The sequence below is a fragment of the Ictalurus furcatus genome, chromosome 1, assembly GCF_023375685.1.
Source record: "Ictalurus furcatus strain D&B chromosome 1, Billie_1.0, whole genome shotgun sequence".
NCBI lineage: Eukaryota > Metazoa > Chordata > Actinopteri > Siluriformes > Ictaluridae > Ictalurus > Ictalurus furcatus.
In genome coordinates, this window is record NC_071255.1 from 1,439,955 (window position 1) to 1,459,365 (window position 19,411).

Genomic DNA, 19,411 nt, shown 5'->3' on the forward strand with positions numbered 1-19,411 from the left:
GGCCTCTGTAGCTGTCAGTCTTGGTGAAGGAGGCGTGGCCTCGGTAGCTGTCAGTCATGGTGAAGGAGGCGTGGCCTCGGTATCTGTCAGTCATGGTGAAGGAGGCGTGGCCTCGGTAGCTGTCAGTCATGGTGAAGGAGGCGTGGCCTCGGTACCTGTCAGTCATGGTGAAGGAGGCGTGGCCTCTGTATCTGTCAGTCTTGGTGAAGGAGGCGTGGCATCTGTATCTGTCAGTCATGGTGAAGGAGGCGTGGCTTCTGTTACATGTCAGTCTCAGTGAAGGAGTTGTGGCCTCTGTATCCGTCAGTCTCAGTTAAGGAGGCGTGGCCTCTATATCTGTCAGTCTGCGTGAAGGAGGTGTGTCCTGTCAGTCTGAGTGAAGGAGGCGTGGCCTCTGTACGGTTCCAGACCAACTTTTTTAGCTAGCTTGCTAGCTTTCTTTAAAAAAAAAGTTTTGCCCCTCCTATTCATGTCTATATCTGTCTATATAATCTAAGTGTGTGTGTGTGTGTGTGTGTGTGTGTGTGTGTATGTATATGTTTTATATTTATAATATAAACCTCTGCTTTCTAGTCCTGTGTGAGCAGCAGACTGTAACACACGTGAGTGGTGTTCAGGGTTTGAACGTGACCTGAGAAAGAGCGTGACATCTGCACGTTATCTCGCAGTAACGGTTCAGGTCAGCTCTCTTTATCAGGAGACATCAGGAACTCCACGGCTGTGGATGAGCAGCAGGGTAGAACCCACAGAACAGGCAGGAACAGAACAGCTGTATGTTTAAACCTAAGACTCTTAATCTCACTTCAGTTACTATCAGTTTGTTTACATGTGCTAGAACAGGTTAGAACAGATCTTCAGTCTCGTCGACACTTTTAACCTTTTCACTTCCCGCGTGAGCATGGGCTCCATCGTTCTTCCCTGAACATGATTTAATTCCTCTTATATACTCTAATCTCGGAAGAGAATTTTAATCGAGCGACCTTCCTGTTGTGATTTAATAAAAAAAAAAGACAAAGGTAACCAGTTGCTTCAGGTGGTAGCAGGCAGAATAACTCATTATTCCCTCACCTCCATTATTTTAATTGCACAGAATAAATTAACTTCAAGAAAAAATTAATTCAAAGCCCTGAGAAATTGATTGCTAAAACAAAAAAAACATTTGACCTTAAAATATTTTTTTTTTCAGATAAGAATTAAATGGTATTTACAAACTTAAATACTTAACAGTAAGATTTTGTCCCTCAATACTTTTACTTTGAAATACGTTTTGATTGATACAATATTCAGTATTTATTCAAAATGTAATCAATATTTTTGTAAAATGTCTCGCGTATATTCAGTGGAATGTAAATGTAGTGGAACGTAATTTTATTGGTACAGCACTATAGAAATGAAATTATTCTTATTAGTAGTATTTCATTTTGAATCGAATTTATTTTATTTCTACAAGCACGGAGTAAAAACATCTTTCTATAAAAAAAACAAAAAAAACTTATCATTCTTAACGCTGATGAGAAATTTTAAACAGCATTTCAAATGTACAGACAGACTATTACACGTGTGCGATGGAGAGAAAGTTAGGAACCTTGCCAGATGAAGGTGAGAGAAGATCTTCGCATTAACAACAACAACAACAACAAACGAGAGCCGAAACGAGAAAAAAACCGAGATGTCTGGAAGATATCAGGAACCTGCTTGGGGTTTTGGATGATAAAAACAATCTGCTTCCTGTAGCAGGTTCAGCTTTTAATTGTCTGAGCTCTGAGCGAGTGAACATGGGAGAGAATGGGAGGAGGGAAGTGATGAAATAAAAAAGAAGAAGTGATTATAAAGGTGTGAGATCGATGGAGAGAGAGAGAGACGCTATGATTGAGACGCAAACCTCCCGAGGAGGCGGGTTTTATTGTGTCGCTCCTGCTGTTTGTTGCGTTTTGTTTTTATTTATTTTTTGAGCACCTCGTCATCATTATTATTACTATTCTTCTTCGTCTTAAACTTCTTCTTCTTCTCATTATAACGATTATAACTCGTGCTGTTCCTTTCAGGCTGCGGCTCTCTGTGAAACCTTTTCAGCAGACCCGCACTAAATGACACGTTAATTACGGAGCACGGACGTGTTATTACGCTCACGTCAAAGACACGAGAGCCATTAGTAGTGCAACCTTCTCGTCACGTTTATAGACGATTCTAAAACGACATGATACGATCGTGGCTCGCCGGTATGTTAAAATGCGACTTGAGAAGTGATTTGGAACGCTCCCTGAAATCCAAACCTAACAAATTCCTAAGTGTGTGTTTGTTTCAGGGGGAAAAAAAACCACCCTAATAATCACAAGTGTTGGTTTACATTGTGCATTCTCAACGGAGCTTCACGTGTTTAACCAGTCAAACCACAAATTCTCACGTGGCATGTTCTTTCTTTTCCTCTGGAAATGGTCTGACTACCAGCTCCATTTTGTTCCGAAAGTATTAATACACCGATCATTAAACCCACCCGAGTAATACTGTGTAGGTCCGTCTTGTGCCGCCATAACGGCTCTGACCCGTCGAGGCATGGACTCCACGAGACCTCTGAAGGTGTGCTGTGGTATCTAGCACCAAGACGTTAGCAGCAAGTCCTGTAAGTTGCGGAGTGGGGCCTCCATGGATTGGACTTGTTTGTCCAGAACGTCCCCACAGACGCTCGAGCGGATTGACATTTGGGGAATTTGGAGGTCAAGTCAACACCTTGAACTCTTCATGTTCCTCAAACCGTTCCTGCTGAAAGGCACCACTGATATTAGGGAATATCGTTACCGTGTCCTCGGTCTGCAACGATGTTTAGGTAGGTGGTACGTGTCAAAGTAACATCCGCATGAATACCCGGACCCAAGGTTCCCCAGCAGAACACTGCCCAGAGCATCACACTTCCTCCACATAAGCCTAAGATGGAATAAAGAGCAGAGAAGGACAGGAAAATCAAGTTATCAGTGCAGAGAGAATTAAACCAACGTCCAGTTTTGGAGAAGCTTTCTGATGGTTTAATTTCGATGAACTTTATCATAATTCAGACCAGAGACCTAGTCAGACTGGATTAGTTGTACTTGGGAGGTCATGTACAGTATCTCTCATCTGAACTGTTCATGTAGGTAAAGATTGTGTCCTGTCCTGTAGGAACAGAGGTTCTGTGATTTTTGGAGAAGTATAAACAGACAGAATCGAGAAGCCGATATGGATAACTGGGTAGTGTGTGTGTGTGTGTGTGTGTGTGTGTGTGTGTGGTGGTGGGGGGGGCAGTGTTGGGGTTGCGGAAGTTGTGCACGCGCTCATGTGTAGAAGGATGTGTTGGAGGTTGGAGGTGTTAGCTCGGTGTTGCTGTGTCCGTATCCACTACTGCCAATTTTCCCTGTTGGATAAATCCGGCTCCGGCTGGACGCTGTGTTTTTTGGAAGGTCGTTCTCCTTCACGCTTCTGTCCAGCGCTGACGGATTTGGCCCAGAAACTTCTATGAAATGTCCTTAAACGCCCAGCTGTCACCTTCTTCCAGTCAGAGACCCCCTACCAGCTAGCATGTGGCGCTAGGTGGAGAGAGCGGGGAGGATAGCGTGTGGTTCCGCATGTTATTCCTCAGATCTGTAATCAGAAATAAATAGTTTGTTTACTCGTAACAGCTTTCTGGCTTGTCAGCCTAGATTACAAAAAAAAAAGAAAAGAAAAAAAGGCAGCTAGACTTTAAAGTGGTGTTAGCTCATGTGACTATCTGAGGATCTAGAAGGCAAGTTATATACTTCCTGTTAAGTCCATGTTATGTAAGCTAGCTAAACATAACGGTGAGAACGTGGTACAATTTACAAACGTGTTGCAGTAGCTGGGAAAACAGGGGACATTCGCATGCTGTGTTAGCCATGCTGATCTTAAATTTTCTCTCCATGATAGCTTACTAATATTTTTCACGCGTTGAACAGCTTAAAAATGCCGACTTTTTAAATGAGATAAGCCCTCGTATCGTAGAATAAGCTAACGATATGACTAGCATGCTAACTAGCCAGTCCTGTTTTGTTACATAATTAGAAGTTGTCAATTTTCTACTAGCTAGCATGTTGTTCTAGATGGGAAAAGAGAGGAGATTAGCATGCTGTGTTAGCTGTTTGATATATATCTTAAAGCTACTATTTCTATCTGTCTATCTTTATTGTGGATTTTCATCATACGTCAGTACTTTTAGTGAGCTGACTTTTGTTTACTAGCCATCACTAGCTAGCTTTTATGCATTTAAAAACACAGCTAGAAAATGTTTAATTAGGGTTGGTACTGTATTTTTGGGTGAGCTGACTACGACATCTAGCTAGCTAGGTTAGACGTGATGAGCAAGCTAATTTCTTCAGGTTGTATTAGCTAGCTAAACTCAAGGATGGGAATTTAATCGTTTTTTTTTTTTGTGAGTAATCTTTTTTCCCCCCCTGTCATGGAATTACTGCTAGCTATTACTATTGTGTATATATCTCGTATAACTCATTATTGAAGCAAGCATTTGTGTCGGAGCGAGATTAAAACGATGGAAAATTTCCAAATTCGAGTCGATTTTGTTTTTACTAGCTAGCGATAGCTGGAGAAAGACCAGATATTAGCTTGCTTCATTAGCTGTGCTAATTTGAAACGTCCATACCGATGTTGTCGACTGATTTAGCATGTTTCGATATTGTATTTTAAATGACGCCCAATTTTAACTGTAAATGAGCCTTGTCAGCGTGACGGTTTAGATAGATGTACTTTATTGACCCACACAGGGATTTTCACCAAATATCCTCGCTTTTGGTACACCAACCCTTGGCGACTGTTTCCCGAGCTAGCATTTCAGCTCGCGTCAAAACGGTATCGCGTTGTCCGTCGAGCAGGTTAAGCTGTCTAGCGAGCTAGCTAGGAAGTTTCGACTAGATTAGCACGCTAACTAATTCCTGTCAGGTTGTATTAGCTAGCTAACTCAACAGTGGGAATTTCTGATCGTTTAGAAAGATAAGTTTATTAGCATGGTGATCTTTTTTTTTGGACTTATTATTAGCTGTAATGCTAGTTAAATGTTGTGTATTGTTTCTCATATAACTGATTATTGATATATGTTAGCAGGAGATAAAAATAAAAAAAAAGAAGAAGATTTCAGGTCAGATATAGACGAACGCTTCATACAGACCCCCCAGAGAGCGAAACCTGCATCTTGTCAGCCTCGTGGCTGAGGTAAGCGCTCGGTTTCAGCCATCTTGGCTCTCTGTGTTGTTATTGGCTGCCGTTCAAGAGTCTAGACTCGGAGTGAGTCTCGGTATTGTCCAGCCCGAGGCCGTGTTTCAAGGGTGTGTGTGTGTGGGGTCGGTAAGGAAAGTAGGGCTTGAGATTAGTCATTAGAGCCATGTTGAGTGAGTGGTTCAGATTCCTGCTGGAAACGATGAGGTAATGAGTTACTGAGAGAAGAGAGAGATAAAGACTCAGCGTGGGTGTAAAAGAGAGAAGAAAAAACAGAACGCTTGCACAGTGACGGTCCGTTCATTAAGTTTCCAGTGAGAGGGAAAATGAACACAAAATAACTACAGTAAAATATTCCTTTCTGTCTCTCTCTCTCTCTGTGTGTGTGTGTGTGTGTGTGTGTGTGTGTGTTGATGGTTATCTAGGTGCTGCCTCTACTTATGAGAAAACATCGAACCTTACGAGAACCTATCCGCAGCTTTCTCAAAGCACGAGATCTGTTCATATTATAAGATCATAATCTATATATGACGTAATCTACAAATAAAATAACAGTTCGATTTGAAATATCGCATCTAAAATTCTAACACGATGAGTAACGGATGCAACGCACACATTTACGGTGTTTGTTTAGATCATGAATTTAATCATTCTTAGAAATATGAAATAAAAATCTGAATATATGAAATCCCCCATCCCCCCCCCTCTGCAATTCATGCAAATATCTAATCAGCCAATCACGTTGCAGCAGTGCACCGCATCAAGGCGAGAGCACTTTATTTGAAATTGGGACGTCGGGATAAAGGAACTCTTGGGTAATAAGCACTCTTTACGACCGTGGTGAGCAGAAAAGCATCTCAGGGTTCCTCAGCAGTCTATAGAAGCCACAATAACACACTCGTGCGAAACTGGTGTCGAAACACTCCCAAACGATCCCGTCCCCATGTGTCAATCGATCCTCGCCTTCATTTTTTATCTTCATCGCGAGGTGTGTTTGTTTGTTTATTTATTTATTTATTTATTTATTTATTTAAGATTTACAGTCTTTCAAGTTGAAGCGTAACGCAGATATGTTCAGGGGTGCAGTGTACTGATGTCAGTTATACAGCCAGTTGTACTTTAACCTGCTAGATAGTGATCTAGATCTTTCCCGCCAGAAATCGCAGAAAGGAACGCAAAACCGAGCAAAACCCGCACTATATATTCGGGGGATTTTCCGCAGGTTTGGGCCGAGACGTGCGTCGGACGCGGGCGCGGCTAAAAGGCCTCGTTTACCCACAAACGTCACTGCGAAAGAGCGCACGAAACCGTTTTGATTTTGAGTTTTCCGCAAAAAAACAAACAAACAAAAAAAAAAGGCACAAATTCTGCAAGTTGCATCGCAGATTTTGGAAAAAAGCCACAATAAAGTCGAGCGGTTTCGACCGCGACAATCACACAAAAAACCTCCCAGAAATCCTGTACGGGCCGAATAGAGGTTTATACGTCCTCCATTTTGGGGTAAAGGGGTTTAATTAGGCACAGCTGAGTGCGTGCACACACACACACACACACACACACACGCACGTGCGTGCTTACTCACACTGGGTCTATAATCCAGTCTCGGTCTACGTGGGTGGTCTATCGCATATTCCGCCTTTTTTTTTTTTTCTTTTTTCTTTCTTGGTTGCCAGCTTTAAACACACACACACACACACACACACACACACACACACACACACACTAAATCCTCGTCCCTGCAACTAAAGCGTCCACCCAAGCAGTTTGCCTGTTTAGCAGTGTTTAGTCAGGACAGGGGATGGAGTGTGTCTGTGTACATTAATTAACACTGTGTGAATCTTTTTGATTATTTTCAGGGTTTTTTCCAGTGGGGTGGGGTGGGGGGGGGTGGGGGGGGGGTTAGGGGGCGAAGCTGGTGAAGTAACGATCACTTTCTAGCTGAACCTCGTGACTCCGATATCAAAGAAAACCAAAGAAACCTTCGGCGCTCAGCGTCATCAGATCAAAATGGCCGCCCAGACGGTCGACAGTAAGCGCGACGTCGCCGCTTTCACTGAGTTTATAGCGGTGTTCACGCACTGGCTGATTAAACCTCTTCCACCTCTTCCATGAACACCTAACCAACCCCTTAAAAAAAATAATAAAATCGACTCCGGCACGTACACCTCGACTCTGCGCACTTTGCTTCTTCTTGTACGGTAGCACTACCTGTATTGTTCTCTGCTTGATAGATCGCTTTGCTTGTATCTTTCTCACTTGTAAGTCGCTTTGGATAAAAGCGTCCGCTAAGTGAATAAACGTCAGTGTAAACCTACGACCCTGAGAGTACGGTTCGTGTACGATTTGAGAAAGTAAATCCATCAGAAGCTCGGGGATCGCGGATCTTAGCTGGCTAGCTTGTCGCTAACAAAACACGCACTTTCGCGAAGGCGTCCATTTGTTTATTTATTTATTTATTTATTTATTTTTACCTCACTTTGTAGCTCGAACCTCCTGAGGTCAAAAATGACATAATAGCAAATCCTTTAGTCTAATCGGATGCAGGGTAACGTGTCCCACCATGAACTGTAACTATACATGGATTTAAAAAAAAAAAAAATCATGTCGTTTTTTAATAAATAGAAAATTGTAGTGTGACATGATGTTGTTATGGGAAAATAAACAACTTCAACCTCATCAGCTCCATGGAAGCAGTGTGTCTGTTATTAGTTAACTGGCTCTAAATTGCACGTGTGTGTGTGTGTGTGTGTGTGTGTGAGAGAGAGAGAGAGAGAGAGTGAGAGCGTCTGAGTATGTGCCCCGAGTCAAAGGCCTTCAGTAATGTGTGTGTTGAACCGGAGCCAGCTGCTTCTAATCTGCTCACCACCATGTCCTTCAGTGTGTGTGTGTGTGTGAGAGAGAGATAGATTGTGGGTGGTATTGGATTGCTGTGTGTATGTATATATTATATATGGTTGCATACGTGTGTGTGTGTGGGGGGGGGGGTGGTATGGTACTGCTGATTCCACGTATATGATTTTACATGTGTGTGTGTGTGTGTGGCCTGATGTCTCTCTAATCAGTCGCAGGTCATCATTCATGGCTCGTAATTGTTTTATTTAACCAACTCTTCCACTGCATCAGTAATGTATACGGTTATGCGGTCGTTGCCACGGGAACGTCTCGCTGTTTGTTTCGCCTTCAATTAAAACATTTCCGTACATCTTTCTCAACAAATCGGTGTTCTTATACACTCTGCCCGAGCTGTAGGGATGGGACGCGTCGCTCGTCAGATCACGCGGCGCAAAACAAACGGAAAATCTTAAGGACCTGATGAGAAGCTCCGCCTACTTCGATTTTACACGGATTTGCATAAGAGGTGCAGTTTTGGCGGGCGGAGGATTTTTGGTGCATGGCCACAAGATTGGGATCGGAAGCTGGATCCTCAGTAATTATTCAAATGTTGCTCTTGGTAAACAATATGGCCGCCAGATGCCAATCAAGCTTTGCGGGGCGGAGCTTGTTTTTACTCGGCGATCTCTAACTCGTGATTGGTTGCATTGATTCGGGGGCATTCGGGACGATGTTCTGAGGAGAAAATGTTTCTCGATGCCAGATGAACAATGAATTGCTTTAAACGCCGTAAACGGAATTGTGTTACACCACTTCGGGGAAACTAAAAATATAATAATGACTAGTAAGAATAAAGACGACTTGGATTTTTTTTTTTAAATAACCCAAACTATAATTATAATCACCTATGTGAGGAGGATACGAGCGATTCCTCTTTATTCAACATCCCTCTCTCGTCTCATTTAGGGTTCCCGTGTCTGTGTGTGCACGTGGTTTTTTTTTTTTTTTTTGGCCTGTAAACATAGCTGGGATTATTCCCCTTCCTGCAGAGACGGGGATTTGAGCCGCAGGTAGCTTTTAAACCCCTACCAGAGATGGAGGTGAATCATTTGAGAGCAGATTCAGGCTTTGCTGGAGATCTGGAGGCTTTGGAGACCTAGTTTGCCTTTCAGGCATTTGCACAGATATTTTTTTTTCTTCAGAAATCATGCCAGCAGGAGTCTGTCTTGGTGGAACTTCTTTACCTCCCCCAAACAACCCCCCTCCCCCGTTCTTGTTTTTACTGGCCTAGTCGACTTCCCCTCGTGGCCTGGAAGTGCGTATCGAGGAGACTAGTGTTAAACGGGGAGAAACAGTTTGCTGATGTTAACACCACGGCCAAACACGAGGGTGCCAATACTTTTAGTTCCCACGCGGTTATGGAAATGTTTTGAAAGCAGGCATTGTCATTAGTAAAAACAAAACAAAAACACCTTTTCACACTGTGGTTGAATCTGTAGGAAGGACCGCGCCTTTATGTTGTACCTTCATGTAGGGCGCGAAGAAAGTGAACAGGAAGCCATTTTGGGATTTGGCCCTGACTTGGTCCTAAGATGGAGGATTTTATTTGGTCACTACGTTACACGGATATCCTTTAGATATCCCTGCACTAGCGAGAGACGTTAATCAGGATGTGTGTCTGTCACAACTGGGTTAAACCAATCAGGGATTGGCACTGTTCCTAGCTCCGCCCACTTATCCCAGGATTTATGCGACTGAGCGCGGTGGGAAACGTATGTTTTCTTCCGCTTGACCTTGCGTCGTTTCCCTTTCGACAGGACCATCGTCGCCATCCTGTGGGACGTTTCGTTACTGCACTAGCTAGCTTGTATATTTGTACTTCATATTAGCAGTCATAACACATCACACCATGATTTACGTCGAGTTATCCTTAATAAAGTTTTTACGCTATGCTTTCTAACAGGAAACAAGCAGGAGGTCAGGATGTTTTATTCGTAACAATGACGATTCAATAGAAAATAGAACTTTACGTTATTGCGCCCCGTTGAGTCGCTACCTAATACTCCACAAGCTAAAACGCTACCTAGCGTTAGCATAGCAAATACACCTGACTGATTAAACAGGAATAGCTATATGCTATTAGTCAATACAGTAGCTAGCTGATAACCTGCTAGAGAAATGGCTAATTAGTATTCGCCTATAAGATCAATCTGACTGAGAATACATCCATCCATCCATCCATCCATCCATCTTCTATACCGCTTTATCCTTTTCAGGGTCACGGAGGACCTGGAGCCTTTCCCAGGGAGCATGGGGCACAAGGCGGGGGACTGAGAATACAGGACTGTTAAATACGAGACCTCTAGCTTCATGCTGTTAGCTAGCTAATGACCTGCTAGCTAATTTATTAATAAGGACCGTGTTTAGCTATATGCTAACGATCACATACATTTTTATTTTCTTACTTTTTTACTTTGTCGCTAGTCTCTTCTCCTGAATTCTAGCCTTTCAGATTCGGAGGATTTTCCTGCTAACGTTATATGCCTTATGACTAACATGCTCACAGGGCATTATGGGTAATCTGCTTTGCTCAACCCAGAATACAGAAGGCGCAGACGGACATGCGACTGTGGTGCGACGTAGTAACGTTAGCGAGCTGCTTTCATGAGCGACGTGGAAACGTTGGGGGTTTTTTTCCGTAAAAAAGAGACAGTAGCTCCGCCCTCTTGACGTCTTGTGTTGGCTCGCATTTCCATGGGTTTACGAGGTAAATGTAGACGGTACGCTAGGATCGATTTTATTTACACTCCCCCCTCCCCACCCCCGCTCTCGATTTAGCGTTAAAATATCGCAGTAGACGATTTAATCGCCCGTAAACCGAAGGTTTTGCCGATTTTTTTTTTTTAATGATGTTAAACGGCAGAGCTTCTACACAAAACGCAGACGATAACGACGACGAAATCGTTATATCGCACATGACGATCCGACGCTGACTTTTCCGGAAATGTCAGAATTTTCTTTTCTGATGATAATAACACATCGTGTAGGAAGAAGATGGCTGCTCTTTGAGGACGCTAACTGTACGTGAATTTTAATGTTTTACATATATATATATTTTTTTCTGAGACTAGCACCGGCGCTAGTTCCAACAAAACACATTTCTTCTGTCGTCCCTTTGTGTCAAGTCTACAAATACTCAGGATTAGTGCTAATTAAGCCCTCGAAATTCCTCCACACCTCGTTTGGCAGATCATTAAGCCACTCTTTCAGTTGGAAAGTGAGACAGAGAGAGGGATCTCGTCACCTCCTGGTCTTCAGAGGTGACCTTAATTCTGTCTGAGTGCTTAATTAAAGCGAGCAGCCGTGTGAATCCGGCTTCCCTCGGCCCTCTCGCGTTCCTCTCGTCTCTCGCGCGTCTCGGGCTCGGAGATGAAGTTGTAGCCGGAGCGTCTCGGAGAGACGTTCAGATTTGACGTGTTATTTTCGCTCGGGGTCTTCCGGGCCTTAATTATCTCCAAACGCCGACACATTCACCTTAATCCGAGTCAACCACGTCATCTGCCAGGAGCGGTTCATTGTGAAGCGCTAATCTCATTCGCATTAGCTTCCAGCGGTGTTAGCAAGAACTCTAGATGAAGTATTTAACTGGAAAGTGTGAAAGCGGGTGGATCCGACGAGGACGTGTAAAGACAGTTAAGACTCCTGACTAGGGATGCACCGAAATGAAAACTCTCGGCCGAAGCCGAAACCGAACACGTTTTTTTTTTTTTTTTTTCGCGTTTTTTCCATTTATTTTGCCATTTTTTTCACCATTGCATAAATTAAATATGCAAATGTGCTTTTTACTGTTTTGTCTTGCTTTTTAAAAAAAAAATCATTTACAAAAAAACTACAATTTCAAAATATTTATTTAACACTGAACATTTTTTTTTTCATTCCAGCAGGCACAGGCTACCAGCAAGGCACGATATAACTTTAAATAAATAAATGAGTAAAATATTTGATGTGGTCATCTTTGAGCCCCTTGAATAGCCGATGTTCGGCTTATAACTGACTGCTGAAAGAATGGAACACTCTGTAGACTACAACTAAAACGTGCATTGACGAGTGCAGGAAATGGTTCTATTGGGTTCTATACGTCTGATTATATTGGGGATATATACCGCTCGCGTCCCTGTACACCTCGCAGAGTATTAGAGTAGATACAGTATAGTTAGATACGTTGTTAATGTTCTGTTCCTTTAAATAAATGCGTCTTTACCTGCTTCCGTTCTCTACTCCCTTACGTCTCGCGACGTGACAGAATACTCCGGAACAGAAACAAAACAAACGCACGTGTCCACAGTAAACAATGTCACGGTTGTCAACATCCATGGAGGTCGTGAAATTCGCGCGTCTCACTCTGGTCGCTAGGCGATTTGCTCGCGTCATCAAACACCTCATCGTCCGGTCAAATTTATTCGGCCTTTCCGCTTAAATTTCACTAATGATTTCGGTTGCCGAACATGCGGTGCATCCCTACTCCTGACTCGTAACAAGGAGTCGACTAACATAGCTGTTACGCCAGAATGTCCAGAATAAACAAACTAGGTATAAATGTAAACATTTTGTAAACAAAACCATCTTGTATTGAAAATGTTTAGCTAGCCAGTGAAATCTAGGCATAGTTTCGTATCTTTGAAAAACTGGTGTGGAGTTGTGTGGTTGCCAAGGTAACGGGTGTGAAAGAACGTAACGATCAGGGATTAGAGACGTTACGAAAAATTTTTACGTAATCGAAAATGCGAACAGAATCACTCTGAATTATTGCTCTGATATTCGCCGTTCCCCCAAATAATAAATTCAAATTCAGCTTTATTAAATTTTACTTTATTTGAGCTTTATTCTCAAAAATAGTGACTTTGTTCCCTGTAAAACATCTTGTGACTTTTTTTTTTTCCACGAAAAAATTGCGAATTTATTCTTGAAATGTCGTGACTTAAATGAATTTCCTCAAAATATTGCTTTTTAAAAAAAAAAAAAAAAAAAATTCTCACAATATTACAACTTTATTCTCAAAATATCGCAACGTTCTTCTTGTAATATTACCGAACATTTTTTATTCACGAAATACAGGGATTTCTCTGGAAAAAAAAAAAAAAAAAATTATGAATTTATTTTCAAACTTTTTTCCTCATAATTTTTTTTTTTCTCAAAATATTGAAATAATTTTTATATTAAATATTTTTATATATATATCGTAATATATATTATGGAAAAAGAATCTTTAACGTTTATGTGTAACCGCAAAAAAAAAATATAAATTGGTGAACTTATTTATTTATTTATTAATAGATGTTTAAAATGGCCTAAAAATATCTCTACACATTTACCCTTATTAAATACACCAGGATCTATAAATATATATGAATATGCAAATTTATACACGCCCACTTGTTGGGGTTTTTGGGCGGGTCATTTTTGTAATTCTTTGTTCTTGAAATACAGTATAGCGTTCATTTTTTTTCTCCTCATAATATCGTAATCGTGGCGTTTTCGGAAGTTCTGGTTTTCAGTGGTCTTTCGGGATGTAGTATCGTTCTTGTTGAGGAGCGCTCGAGGAGCGCTCGTGAGCCTGAAGAATGACTAGATATGAATCGATGGGTCCGTATCGGGTGAAACGAGAGCTGAGGAGGCGGGGAGGTGAAAAGCCGGGGCAGAGGAGCTCAGTGGTCCGGCCGCGGTAACCGGAGGAGAAGAGATTTGGATCCGGTTGCGTGACAGATGTCGAGCAGAGCCCGAGTCCCGTTTAATGGATTAGGACACAGCCGAGCCGCGTAATTCATCCGAATGGGCCGACCCGAGTTTCAACCTTCTGAGAGGCGCAAGTCATTAAGTGATTGAGTTTCCTGAATGTTCAGCAGATGTAGTGCCTCCAGGCAACTCACTCACACACACACACACACACACACACACACACACGAGTACAAGAAAGGCTTTTCAGCTGGTTCTGAGCCAGCAGTGTGGTGCTCCAGGTGGAAGACGCGTATTGTCTCGGCGTGCACTTTGACTCGGCGTTTTCTCTCGGATATCCGTTTCACCAGCAGCTGCTCCACACGTTCAGCTTCCACTCCTTCTTCCAAAAAAAAAAAGAAAGAATCCTTAACGTCTACATGTCACTGTGAAAAATAATATAAATACACGATTAAAGATGGCCTAAAAACGTCTCCACACATTTCCCCTCATTAAGTATACCGGGATCTGTAAATATACGCGAATATGCAAATTAGTGCACGCCCACATGCCCTATTTTTTATTTTGCGATCTTTAATTTCAGCCCCCCCTTCATTATTTCTTTCTTCCTTTCAGCTTCACGTTATATATTTTTTCTTCTCTTCTTTTATTTAATTCCTGTGCCTTTCTTTCTCTCTTTCCTCGTTTGTCTTTTTGTTTTTCAATTTTTTTTTCTTTTCTTCTTTCCTTTATTTTCATTCACCCATTTTCTTTCTTTCTTTATTTTATCTTTCTCGGTTTGTTTCTCTTTTTAGTTTTTTAATTGATATTATTTGCTATTATTTCCCTTCCTTTTGTTTCATTTTGTCTTTCCCCCTTCTTTCACCCACGTCCTTTCTTTCTTTCTTTCTTTCTTTCTTTCCTCGTTTGTCTGTTGTCTTTCAATTTTTTTCTTTTCTCTTCTTCTTTCCTTTATTTTCATTCGCCCACTTCGTTTCTTTCTGTCTTTCTTTTTTATTTTTCTTTCTCTTACCTCATTTCTCTTTTTTTGTATACATTTTTTCTTTTAAGTTTTTTTTTCCTTCTATTATTTCCTCTTTTGTTTACTTTTTCTCTTTCCTTTTGCCACCCATATCCTTTCTTTCTTTGTATTCTTCCCCTCTTCAATACTTTTCCTTTCTATAGTTTTCTTTGTCTTGATTTTCTTTTCTTTCTCGCTTTCTGGGATTTCGGTTTACGTCCTGATTTGCTCACTAATTTAACAGCAGACACAATATCGTACGTAAAGTTACCACGGCGACCGCCACGTGTTTTAGCCTGGTAGCCGGTAGAGCACACAGGTTTGCGGTCGGGACTCAAACGGGTCATCAGTACGTGATGATTCACTGATCCGAATACTGATCCACGGAACACAAATGACTCGGTGCGTGGTAGTGAACGATACTGATTCGTTCAGCTTAGTGACTCTTCCAGAAAGATGAATCATTGGTGAACGAATCACATCTAGTTTATAATCCTGTGGCATCGTTCTCTTTACAGAATCCTGAGGAATCGGATGGTTTGGAATCGGGTCGGTGTTCCAGACGTGTCCCGTACCAGATGTTCCGGAATGGGTGAGTGCTGAACGTGTCCTCCACTTCCAATCCTCCGTTATCTTATCTGTCGTCTTTCATCTCCCGCACGGTGTGATCCTGCCGTCCTGCAGGGAGCCGCCAGTCATGCCCCGATCCAAAAACGTCCTCCAGACGTCCAGACGTCCGGTTTAGGGTTGTGGTGGACTCAGAACCTATCTTGGGATACGCTGAGTGCAAGGCAGGGATACACCCTGAATCAAACACACCCTGAACCCCTCAAACACGCCCCAAAAGCAGCAGATACGCCGGGGTTAGCTCAACACTAACTTTGCATCATAACTGCACCGGGGAAGGTTAGTGTTACCATAGCAACAGTGATGAAAACAACAATAACATATGCTACTAATAAAATAACCGAACAGTAGACTGTGATAAAGGAGTGTAGTTTTCACCCAGAGAAATGTTCTGTCTGTCTCTCCTCCTGTCTGTCTGTCTCTGCTCCAGTGTTCCGTCTCTCTGTCTGTCTGTTGCTCTCCTCCTGTCTGTCTCTTCTGCTATCTGTTTTTCTCTCTTTCTGTTGGTTTGCATCTCCTTCATCTCCTCTTCTCTTTGTGTCTCATACTGCCTCTCTCTATCTCTCCTGTCTATCTCTCTCTCTTCCTGTCTCTCCCCCTGTCTGTCTGTCTCTTCTTCTGTCTGTCTGTCTGTCTCTTCTGCTCTGTTTTTCTCTCTCTGTCTCTCCTCCAATGCGTAATCCTTCCTCTTGTCTGTCTGTCTCATCTGATAGCTGTTTGTCTTTCCTTCTGTCTCTCTCCCCTCCAATGCTCTGTCTCTCTTTGTCTCTCTTTCTGTCTGTCTCTCTTCTGCTATCTATTTTTCTCTCCTTCTGTCGGGTTGCCTCTCCTTCTCTCTCTCTCTCTCTGTCTCTTTGTGTCTCATACGGTCTCTCTATCTTCCTGTCTGTCTCTCCTCCTGTTTGTCTCTGTCTCCCCTCCAATGCGCTGTCTCTCTCTCTGTCTTTATCCTCCTGTGTGTCTCTCCTCCTGTCTGTCTGTCTGTCTGTCTCTTCTGCTCTGTTTTTCTCTCTCTGTCTCTCCTCCAATGCGTAATCCTTCCTCTTGTCTGTCTGTCTCATCTGATAGCTGTTTGTCTTTCCTTCTGTCTCTCTCCCCTCCAATGCTCTGTCTCTTTCTGTCTTTGTCCTCCTGTGTCTCACCCTCTGTCTGTCTATCCTCCTATCTGTCTCTCCTTCTATCTGTTTGTCTCTCCTTCTAGGCGTCTGTCTCTCTTTCTGTCCGTTTTTCCACCTGTCCGTCTCTTTCTGTCTGTCTGACTCTTCATCTATTTGTTGGTCTCTCTGTCTGTCCGTCCCTCCTTCTAGGTGTATGCATCTCCTACTGTGTCTATCCTCCTGTCTGTCTCTCCTTCTGCATCTGTGTGTCCTTCTCTCTTTCTGTCTGTCTCTCCTTCTATTTGTCTGTCTGTTTATCCTCCTATCTGTATCACATTCTGTCTGTCTCTCTCCTACTGTGTCTGATTGTCTCCCATCCGTCACTCCTTATATCTGTCTGTTTTTGCTTCTGTCTTTCTCTCATTTGCTCTGTCTGTCTCACCTGTCTGTCTCTGTCTCGATCACTTTTTCCTCTTCTCTCTCCCTCCCTGTCTGTCTCTCTGTCGATCTCCCTGTACCTCCTGCTATCTGCCTGTTTCTCATTCAATCGCTCGATCTCCATCTGTCTACTTCTATCTGTCTGTCTGTTTTCTTTCTTTCTTTCTTTCCGCTTCCACTGATTTCTGATTTGCTCCTTATCGTCTGTTACGGGGGGGTGGGGGAAGAAGGTCCGGCTCTGTGCTATAATTCCAGACAACAGCATGCTAACGACCTTTCTGCTTTAAATGCCTATAAAATAGCAGAATGCAGTTCATGTAGAGGTCGTTTTAGGCGACGCTTGTGTGTGTGTGTGTGTGTGTGTGTGTGTGTGTGTGAGAGAGGGAGATTCCTGTGGGAGATTGTTACTGGACGCTAATGGACTCCATTTGTGGTGCAGGAGAGTCAGTTTTCCAGCGGCGGGGGTTCACGCGAGTTCGCCGCTCTGAGCTTCTCTAAATACACTGCTTGTAAAAGCAATCAAACTCGCAGGCGTTCTCCAGCCTGAAGCTTTTCTTTTTTTTTCCAGAGGAAAAAACGGAAACGGATCTGCGGTCCACCTGGAGACGGTGGGGTGAACGTGGGTGTGGGGTGTTTTTCGGTTCCGCTTGTGGAGGCTGTGGTGGTCCTGTCTAACATCATGCGTACACCTGCAGACCTCACAAATCCGTTTTCCCAGCCGGTTCACTCATCTGTGTCGCCTGCATCAGCTCGCTGTTAAAGAAGTTGGCTAGCATTGCAAAGCTTTTTCTATCCAGCTAGTTTTCCCGTTCTTGTTGGAATCCGTTCATCCATGCCGCACAACCCCAGAGCATGACAGATCCCCCCTCATGCTCAAGACTTCTTAAGTCACGGTGTTTCCTTCTGATGACTCTTCCATGCAGATCATGTGTGTTCGAGCAGCGCTGCAGAGCTCCTGTGTTAGCTAAACCTTCCTGCAGGTTCTCGCTGTCATTTAGGGGTGTTAGTTCTGTCTGAGAGTTTTCTTGGTCTTCTAGAGCTTTCCTTGACGCCCCCTGCCATTTCTTTATGACGTTTCAGGCAGTGAAAATTGCGGGCTGGAAGGCGTTTTCTTTTTCTAGCCTTCCCCTGCTTGGTAGGCATCAGTTAGCTGTTCTTCAGTTAGCTTCATGTTCAGATCCTCAGTCTGCTGCTGAGTGCCAGCACAAGTTATTCCTAATGACGGATCCCGACCTGCCTAACGAGTCCTAGTGAGTCAGTTAAGGCCCAACTTTCGCAACTGCCGCAATTATTTATTTGATTTTTATTCTAGGGTTAGGGTTGAGTTTGGCTGGGGTAACCCAAACGTCTGCATTGCAGATATATAAACAGTTAACTCCACATGCTTTGGAGTGAAGAGTTAGAAATGTCAGGAAAGAAGGATGATGAATTGCAGGTAGGAAAGAAATAATAATAATAAAAAAAAACAGTTAAAATGAAGAAGTCATCAGTGTCAGAGTGAACTCGGAACACCCTTCAGCTCGGTGCTAATTTGCCTTTATAAGCAGCGATTATTATGTGTAACTGCCTAGAAACTCAAACAGCGAGCAAACACACACACACACACACACACACGCCGCAAGGTCGTCTGGTGTAAGCAGGCCTCGTCTGAACCTCGGTGTGCTGCCAAACCTCACACCTCTGTGATTACAGCCTGTTTACATGGAAGGGACTTTCCAGGCTGGCGTTCATGCCCTGGATTCTCTAAAGGGCGAGAGACATACTGAGATACTGACAGAGAGAGAGAGACATACAGCGTCAGAGAGACACACGTGGAGAGAGAGAGATACTGAGAGAAAGAGAGGTACAGAGTCAGAGAGACAGACAGATACAGAGTGTGAGAGACAGATACTTGGATGAATAAATGTAAATAGAGAGAGAAAGAGATACTTGGAGAGAGACAGATAGAGAGAGAGAGAGACAAATACTGAGTAAGAGAGACAGATGCTTGGAGAGAGCAAGAGAGAGATATTGAGAGAGAGAGACTGATACAGAGTCAGAGAGAGAGAGAGAGAGATAGAGAGACGGATACAGAGTCAGAGAGAGAGAGAGAGAGACGGATACAGAGTCAGAGAAAGAGAGAGAGAGAGAGACGGATACAGGGTCAGAGAAAGAGAGACGGATACAGAGTCGGAGAGAGAGAGACGGATACAGAGTCAGAGAGAAAGAGATAGACAGATACAGAGTCAGAGAGAGAGACAGATACAGAGTCAGAGAGAGAGAGAGAGACGGATACAGAGTCAGAGAGAGAGAGAGAGAGAGAGAGAGATGGATACAGTGTCAGAGAGAGGGAGAGAGACCGAGTGAGAGGGAGAGAGACGGATACAGAGTCAGAGAGAGAGAGAGAGAGACGGATACAGAGTCAGAGAGAGGAAGAGAGACGGATTCAGAGTCAGAGAGGGAGAGACAGATACTGAGTCAGAGAGAGAGG

At 43.1% G+C, this 19,411-nt stretch overlaps 1 long non-coding RNA gene across 1 annotated transcript in view; it reads left to right on the forward strand.

Annotated features, from left to right (window-relative positions):
- Positions 1-13,243: 13,243 nt before the first annotated feature.
- Positions 13,244-19,411, forward strand: part of LOC128621686 (uncharacterized) — a 33,685-nt gene continuing 27,517 nt past the window's right edge. Inside the window, exon 1 of the long non-coding RNA XR_008388308.1 lies at positions 13,244-15,371. This is a non-coding gene — a long non-coding RNA (uncharacterized LOC128621686). The remainder of the gene's footprint in view (positions 15,372-19,411) is intronic.